This window comes from Pavona decussata, unplaced genomic scaffold, assembly GCF_977016875.1.
Source record: "Pavona decussata unplaced genomic scaffold, jaPavDecu1.1 SCAFFOLD_69, whole genome shotgun sequence".
Lineage (NCBI taxonomy): Eukaryota > Metazoa > Cnidaria > Anthozoa > Scleractinia > Agariciidae > Pavona > Pavona decussata.
The window spans coordinates 2,602,967-2,612,500 of record NW_028145488.1 but is presented as its reverse complement, the minus strand read 5'-3'; the positions used below and the strand labels follow the sequence as shown (position 1 = coordinate 2,612,500).

Genomic DNA, 9,534 nt, shown 5'->3' with positions numbered 1-9,534 from the left:
TTGAAACGATTTATGTCACTTGTCGAAGATTTATCTGGTTATGACGAATGTGTTGTGGTTCGGTCATGCTCATTTCCGTTGTTTTACGTTTTATATTAATCAGTTTATCATACACAGCCAAACACACACACACGCAAAAAAATAAGTAAATAAATAAATGAATAAAAACGAAAATAAAAATTTAACGGCAATCTATACCGCAGAACTCTTTCCCCATATTTTGACGTGTAGATTTCGGTGTTTTATTTTCGAAGGAAGGATCTTGATGTAACAAATTTTCAACTCCAACATTTTATTAGAAACAATATCTAAGCAATTCGGGAAAGATTTCTGCACAGCCCCATACATTATTTATCCATGCACAACTGTCACACTAACCCACTTCCTAAAACGATGAGCGTGAAAACAGGGTGTGAGTCGCAAAATGTATAGATAATTATGCATGGGGCTGTGCAGATATCTTGACGCAACTCGTACTAAAAATACTGTAAGAGACTAATGTCACTTGAAGCCTCGGTAATTAATACCATACCGTAATTCTTATCTACTTTCTTTTCTTTTTCTTTTTTTTTTATTTTAAAGAATCGATATAAGCTTGTGTTGTACTGGTTATCCCATACCATAAAATCCCGGTTTTAAGTCCCCCTCCCCTGCTAATAAATCGCCTCAATTTTTGGGCCATCTATTTGTAAACGAAAATTTTATTCCGTAATAAACCCCTACCACTCTTCCACTTATAGGCCCATCTTTGATCTTTATATAAACACGTAACACCCCTCCCCCCTTGCGCCTAAAAAAACTGGTGACATTTCCTTTTTACATATCCCCACTCGTAACCGGAATTTTACGGTATTATGGTTTGTGCCTCATTACAAGAGCCTGTGAAGTTTTCCTAGACTCAACCTATTGTTGACTTTTTTGGTTTTCCTTGTTTTATCTGATTGGTGAGTATCACAGGTCTTGCAGAGGTAAACCCATAAATGGTTGGATTGCTCAGTAGCTCAACAACAGTAACTCAAGTAGCTCTACAAACATGTAATGTAACCACACTTACACCCCAGGGGAAGGGGGGGGGGGACTCTTACATAAAACTGAAGGGACAAGCTGTCAAAAATGTTGAACAGAATACTCTAAATTGTATCAGACTCTCTTGGCATAGGTGTGGCCCCAATGTAGTTTCCTTTAGGGTTACCAAAACAAAATATTGAAATAATCAAGCAGTTTCCTCATTGCACAGAACAAAAAAGCTTTCCTTTGAGGTTTTGAAAGCAGAGACTCAGATTTCCACCGCAATGGTACAAAACTGCATATTTTTCAACCCCTGTCAGGGACAGGCATTTTTACATCGCCCTAAAATTGACCTCCCATTTCCCCTTGGGGTGTAGAGCAATAATAACTAACTTCTTAAGTTCACGTTAACATTTGGCAAAAACAACAACAAGCAAGAGAGGATCAAAAGTATGAATTCTCCATACATGTTCATACATACCCAGCTGTTCACTATTTATGACTTTTTTTAGGTCAACCATACAACCAGAGGTCAACCAGAGTTTTTTTGTTGCTTGTTTACGTACACATAATTTTTTACAAATTAATTTTTATGATTCTTGATGACTGACCTAAAAATAAACCAAGGGGAATCATCATCATTCTAATAAGTCATGTATGACCATCAGGGGTTTCATTACGTGTTGAAGTAGGGGGCACCTATAGGAGAGTAGCTGGGCAGAAAATTACAAATGAAGTGAATTTCTTTATGTTCAGTTTGAAAGTAGGTAGGTACAGACAGAACCCTGGACCATTAGAGGATTAAGCCCACACATATACTTGATCCTCTCTTATGACAACCAAAACTATATCCACCATAACTTTAGCTGGTAATTCTAGTTGTCATAGCAGTTTCCATGTCCACATATATAATGCTTGTAATATGAAAACTCTACAAACAGTATCTTCATTTAACATTGAGTTTGAAGATACTAAAGCATAATATAAACAGGGCAGTTTTTACGCCAAAAAATGAGTTGTTCATTACATAATTAGTTATGTAATGTAATTTTGAAAACAACGATCAGCAAACTTATCGTATCAGACAAAATGGTCATGCAGTAAAAGAAAAAGAAGAAAAAGCCGAAAAACCAGTTTATAATACTAACATATTCTTTAAGGCTTTGCCCCACTATAAGCTAGCATAATGTTGAAACCCCTACTTAGATACCCACTTCAAAGATCAGAATAAACAATGTTTGGGGTGACATGTTTTATACTTTGAAAATAAAATACAATGTGACTGGATTGGGTTCAGCCATTGTGATGGATGATAGTTGTTACAGTGGTGAAGAAGCTTTCTCCATCTTAGGAATATTTTGGGATGTTATCAGTATGATTTATTTGCAAGTTTAAACTAACTGTAAAGTATACACGCTGAATGTGATTCCATCACTGATAAGTTAGAGGGACATGCACTATTCATGGTTACAAATGGGCATGGGTGTTATTTCAACACGTTTTAACAGTTATTGCAATTCCCCTCCCCCTACCCCTCTCTTCTCCAAAGTGGACTGAATTTCATGTTTCCTCTCTAAAACCGGGATTTTATGGTATGGGATAACCAGTACAATACCAGCTTATATCGATTCTTTAAAATGAAAAAAAAAAAGGAAAAAAAAAAAAGAAGAAAAGAAAGTCGGCTTCAAGTGACATTAGTCTCTTACAGTATTTTTAGTACGAGTTGCGTCAAGATATCTGCACAGCCCCATGCATAATTATCTATACATTTTGCGACTCACACCCTGTTTTCACGCTCGTCGTTTTTGGAAGTGGGTTAGTGTGACAGTTGTGCATGGATAAATAATGTATGGGGCTGTGCAGAAATCTTTCCCGAATTGCTTAGATATTGTTTCTAATAAAATGTTGGAGTTGAAAATTTGTTACATCAAGATCCTTCCTTCGAAAATAAAAAACCGAAATCTACACGTCAAAATACGGGGAAAGAGTTCTGCGGTATAGATTGCCGTTAAATTTTTATTTTCGTTTTTATTCATTTATTCGGGTTTATTTACTTATTTTTTTGCGTGTGTGTGTGTTTGGCTGTGTATGATAAATTGATTAATATAAAACGTAAAACAACAGAAATGAGCATGACCGAACCACAACACATTCGTCATAACCAGATAAATCTTCGACAAGTGACATAAATCGTTTCAAAAATAAACAGCGGCGGTTCTTTACTCACGTCTTTTTCCTGCGAGGCGCTGTGAAAGCTTGAAACATGTCAAGTTTAACCAGCCTTCGACTGAGTTGTATACATCTCTCATAATGGCGGACGACTCGTGTGGAATGGAAACCAGGTTACGTAAATAAACAAGCCTCTTTAATGCAAATGTATTACAAATCTTGTGTTCACTCGCGAGCGATAAAAGTCCACGAGCTGCTATGTTGCATCAACGGCTATGCGATGAGAATTGAAGGATAAAAGTTTGAATTCGAAGATACCATCGTTTGGGTTTTTGTGATGCATTCTTCGGTTGAAATGGTTACAAAAAGGCTGTATTTGCAAATTGGCGCCCAAAAAAAGGCGCGCTTTTTCAGTTTAATGTATTTCTGTGAGTCATTATGCATAAATCGTATCTCGCATAATTATGTCATTCCGCAACTCGTATTTTGCATAATTATGCCATTCCGCACGTCATTCCACATTCCATTCCGCAGACTCATTCCGTCTTTTACCCTCACCGCCGAAAAAGACACATTATTAACTGAAAAAAAGATTCAAAATACTTGGAAAAAAATTGTTATTCTTGAAATATTCAATTTTGCAATGTAAAGAAAAATTCATAGCTTTATACCGTCAATAAGCTAGGGAAATTTATACGGGAAGTCTGAAATCTCGTTTGCGATGTTCAAAACTGAGATGTAAATTTCAAAACTCCGTTCAAATTTCAAAAATATCGTTCATGGGTTGACTGTAAGCCATCAACAACATGTAATTTACAAGGGTTTTTTTTTTTTTGCAATTAGCAAAATTTTTATATCTTGCCTTCTAAAAGACAAGTGTCACCTCAGACTTAGCTGCATCTTTAGCGCCTTTCGGAATATTTGCATTTTCATTCATCCTATTTACTTCTTACTCAGAAACATCAACAAATCGCTAAGCGGCCATTTTGAAAATTAATGCTCCCCACTATAATCACCTCGCGCGAGGTGATTATAGCAGGATATGACGCAATCCTCGACCAATCAGATCAACAGGATCTCTATAATCACCTGAGTAATTATACTAAAGCGTGTATAATTTGGTCTCTTTAGCTTCGTTCTTAACTTTCAGACAACCCTCGATTCAATATCCACTTGAATCTTTCAATGAAGATGGGTCTTAGTGCTTTGTAAAAGCTCGAGATCATGCAGGTTTCGCCTTCTTGGAAATATTAAGCTTTCATGTTGTGGGATTGTTACGTGAACTTGATAATCTTACTGTTACCTTAACGAACACGTTTTACATTGCTATTAACTGCTTCTTTGGATAAAGTTTAACTTGAGGTACCTCCGTGACTCTGATAAATGAGGTTCACATTGAAAATTATTAGGCACGCTATGTCGATGATATGGACACATGCAAATCAATCTTCAGTTTCATTTTATTGAAATTTGTCGGAAGAAAGTCTTGTTTGAGTCACATTTTTTTTTGCGGAATGCTAACATTAACTTCAAGTCTACATTTCTATCAAATGTTTTGGTGTAAGCTGATCAAAGGATCAATCATTTGTTCTTCAGGTTTGTCATTTGTGATGACGCAGTTACAGACGCCACTCTGATCTGCATCGCTAAACACGCATGGCCTAGCCTGCTTAATAAGTCTCTAAGGCGCGTTCTACATGTACATTGTATGCACGTGAATAATCATTATCGTCCATAAGGATGGATGTGAATACTTTTGGTCAATTTTTTTGTTCTCAAAGGCACTCTGCAGTAAAAGGAAGACTCGATTAAATTCTACATAATCTTAGATTTTCCTGATAATTGATCAGGAAAATCTTAATTTCTAGAGTGAAAAGTTAGGGTCGACCTATACACCAAGGGCCAGTTGTTCAAAGGGCAGATAACTTTATCCATTGGATAGTTCGTTATCTGGCAGATAAAATGTGTGCAAGATTTTCCCGATAGTCCTATATTTGTGAAGAAAGTAGAAGCATATGTTAAATTTAAGAATGGAATGGTGTGGAAAACTTTGCAAAAGCGTTGGTTGGAGTACATTTTCTCCGCTGGATAGCGACTTATCCAGTGGATAAAGTTATCTGCCCTTTGAACAACTGGGGCCTGTTCAACTTAATCTTAGAAGGACCTTTCTGAAAACCACTGTTAGGAGTGATTGAAAGTTTCCTAATGAAAGATTATTATTAAAACCACTTGTTTGCAGTCATCTCTCATATTCTTAATTCATACTACTGTATGTGGCATTGCCTTGTAACGCAAATCTTATAACAAGAGAGATAAGCTACATGTAGATTGAGTTCAGTTGACATCTGATCTGTGTGGGGAAGATCATGGTTTTCAACTACCGATATTCTCAATAATTATTATTATTCAACACATCGTGACACTGCCCAAATATGGTCATGGCGAACTCAATGTAGGTCGCCCGCACATAACAGATATCCTGCGATATACGTAGTTTTGGTGTGTCGGGGAGAAAAATGGCAGAGTGCTTTCAAAAAGAAAGCCAAGACATTAATAACAGTGTTTTATACTGAACACAAAGAAGACAAAACAAGTTTGCTGTTAAGAATTGTAATGGTTAGTGCAAAAACTTTCAGTGCTTACCTTTCTGTTTATGAACTGGCAAATTACAGTTCAGCAAAAACGTTTGATATATGTTTCGCTAGACTTTTGGATTGTCCCATATTCTAGCAAAGGCTCAGAAATTGAAGGGCTCGGTGGAAAAAGTGCGTAAGTGACGATTTTACCTTTACAATTCAAATCTCTCTAAAAAACGGTCTTCCTTGGCCTACTGATCTGTTAACATGTTAGAAAGTTTTGTTGCGCGTCAAGCAACATTCCTTGTCGTTTCTTGGCATGCCATTTCCTGTTTAAGATTACCGGTTCGAGTTTCTACGCTACGCTATCTTGCTGGTTTTGAAAACGTATCGTAGTTTTACAATCGTGGACAAAACTCACTTGAGAAAACCGAACACGAATTGGCCCAACACCATTTGCTTACGATTTGTCCCTTCTTAATTCTACCACAGTTACTTCTCCTTCCCACCCCTCCAGCTATGCAATGAAAACTGAACATGGATAGCCAAGAAACCAATCACTTACTGTTTCTCCCTTTCTAATTCTACCACAGTTACTTCTCCTTCCCACTCCTCCCCCTATGCAATGAAAACTGAACATGGATAGCCAAAAAACAATCACTTACTGTTTCTCCCTTTCTAATTCTACCACAGTCACTTCTTCCTCCCCCTCCCCCTTATGCAATGTTGATGTGGGAAATGCTGGTTGCAAGGAAACTGTTCTTGAAGCAGAAAACAACATTGAGTCGGGGGTGGGGGAATTGGGTGGTTTGCTTGTTTACCAGTGGAAGGGTAATTTTCTCATAGGTTTTGTCCACGTCAGACTCGTGGTTTTCCAAATTTCTGGTAACCTAAAAGTTTCCACTTTCCATGAGCCGTGTTTAGGTGTACCTGTTGTTGTTTCATAAGTAACGTTTGTGATGACATCATGGTTTACTTTTGCGGGTTGTAACAAGCCCAAAATAGATCAAGGCGTTCGTGATAAACAACTTGCATATTAATTGTACTGGCCAGGTGGTTTCGCTTTTGTTTGGTGAAGAACTTTGTAAACACACAACATCTATGGATCTTTTGATAGTTATGAAAGTGACGAATGCAGTTCAGAGGAACTGGTCGAAACGTTGTCCGAAGAATCCCTCCTTGATAGTGATGACTGTCCATTGGTGAATTTTTCATTTCAATTATCAAATCCCGCAGGAGCATCAGAGACAAATTACGCCATGTCAGGCCCGTAGCAAGGGGAGGGGCAGGGGGGGCTTGAGCCCCCCCCCCCCCAGAATTTTTGGAAGTTAATAAACAATGTGCCAAAAAATGATGATTAAAACAGATTAATGTGCACTGATCAATCAGTCTTGAACTCTGATGCTGCAAGTGCCTTTTCATAACCTTCAATAATATGTTTACTACCTGTCAGTTTCTTTCGCTAACAGTTTGTTTTTATACAGCTATTTCAATTAACGTTGTCAGTTCAAAGCATGAAGCTAAAAGGCAAGACCGAAAGTTTACGGGGGATTTTTATGAATAAATTCATCAAAATCAGTCATGCCTGGAGAAAACAATAGGTTGTAATTAGCAGTACAATGACCTGCACGTGCAGGGATGATTTTGATGAAATTATTCATAAAAAATAATCCCACAAAACATTGCGGTCTTGTCTTTTAGCTGGATTTTAATCCGACAACGTTAATTGAAATAGCTGTATACAACAGCAACGAAGGCACTCCTACCTTGTGAATCGGAAATAAGAACCAAAATTGATCGAAATCAACCAATATCAAACCGTGAAAGCTAGCTGTTGAAATAAACTACTTGTTTTTTTAAGACATCCGCTCATTGATAGCAACATAAATGCCCTTAGTTTATAACAGTTTTAATTAGTATTCGCGCGTTGTCGAAAGCCACACAAATATGTCCTCTCAAGAGCAAAATTTTCCTGTAGTCGGATTCTCACTGCCCGATTCCAAATTTAAAAAGAGAAAGAAAAATTTTTCCTCGTTTGTATAAGTCCTCCTTCAAACGTGAAATTAAATTTCACGTGGTCATTAGTCCGCGAAAGAAAAAAAAAACGGCAAAGAAATGTACCAAAAAGTGTGACGCAGGTGCAGTTATTGATTTGCTTACTAAATCTACTGCTTTTTTTATGCTCTTGTTGCATCTTAAACTCCCTAATCTGTCTGTTTTTTGGGGTGACAGGCCGGGGGGGGGGGGGGGGGAAGTAGTTTTGTTTAACCATTTTGCTCTGCCCCCCTAGTTATTTTAGCCTTGCTACGGGCCTGCATGTGCAAGGTGTTTTGCAAGCGTTAGTTGTCGCTTCCCAGGCTTGGAATTCGGTATGTAACGATTAACTTTACAAAAATTATTTCAAGGCAGTGATAATAAGAGTACGATTAACATACAATTTCAACGGTTAACACCGACTGATTGTGAAAAAATAGATGGTCACTCAGTAGCTTTTTGATAGAACTGCTGTTAATCGTTGAAATGGCTAAATGTCTCCCTGTTAATCATGTGGAATTCAAGTATTTTGTGTTATTAAGAGTGATATGTCGTCAAACAGGCCAAAGCTGGATTTTACGAGTGAAATGGACACATTTTCTCTTGGAGAATGTAACTGTTTACATTTCTGACATTCCTGCCACGTACATGGTAGTTTGTAACAGAATCAAATTAAAGCGTGATATGATTATTTCCGTTGCTTCCGCGAAAAAGACCGCTTTCGTGTGCCGTTTCAATGACAACAAGTGTACATTGAGTACAAGTATTAATACATAATTGAAGGGCGTAGTGGAAAATGGGCGCAAGTAACAATGTGGTCTTAACAATCCCAATTTCTCTAAATTCGCACTTATTTGTGCATACAGACTTTTTATTGCGTCAGAAACAGAGTTCCATGTTTGAATACAAAACTTTCTAATAAGATAACAGAACTGTAGGCCAAAGTAGACCATTTTTTGGATAAATTTGAATTCTAAAGGTCAGATCGTCCCTTACAGTACGCCCTTTTTCCACGGAGCCCTTCAATTGCAAGCAGTACATGTATTTTCTGAGATTGGTTCTTGCAACCGTTAAACAGAGGTCTCGACTCGTCTTGAAGAGATGTAGAAAACCACCTGAGCAAATCTGAGCTCGCACTGAAGTGCCTTGAGAAATTTTAGCTTTCTGGCGGACAAAAAGATAGACGGAGTACAAAGCAATTACTCTCAGAAGCATTAGAGCCGCCTGAAAAACATTCAGTATCTTAACAGATCCAGAGTTCTTGCAAGCAACAAGGCACTAGATGCCTTTGTCAAAACATCGAGGAAAGATCGTGAAATTGCTTACGTAGTAAACAAATTAAGAAACACTCACCCGAGAAATCATTGAAAAGCTTTTCCAGTCTGTTCAGCTCGGCCACCTGACACAACAAATCCTTCGCAGCTTCAAAATACTGTTTGGTTTCAGCTTTTGAGGCTAGAAATTTGTGGAAAATTTTATTGACCGTATAAAGGTATGAATTTTTCGTTACTATTTCAAGAATGGCAATAATTTTATTGTTTTCCAAGTAGTTTGTCGTGAATCTTTTTTTTTTTTTTTTTTCAGTTAATGCTTCTTTTTTGGAAAGATTTCTAGAGAAATGTTCAACATTACATTCAGATGCCAGACATTTATATCAAGAGGAGTTTGAATATTCATTTCATACTTGGAAATACTTGTAACACATGATGTGGATTGACTGTAATGATTGATTTGAGAAACCTCTGCT

At 37.4% G+C, this 9,534-nt stretch overlaps 1 protein-coding gene across 1 annotated transcript in view; it reads left to right on the top strand.

Annotated features, from left to right (window-relative positions):
• Positions 1-9,534, top strand: part of LOC146477770 (uncharacterized) — a 96,693-nt gene that overhangs the window by 61,062 nt on the left and 26,097 nt on the right. The gene's annotated exons all lie outside the window — the stretch shown is intronic.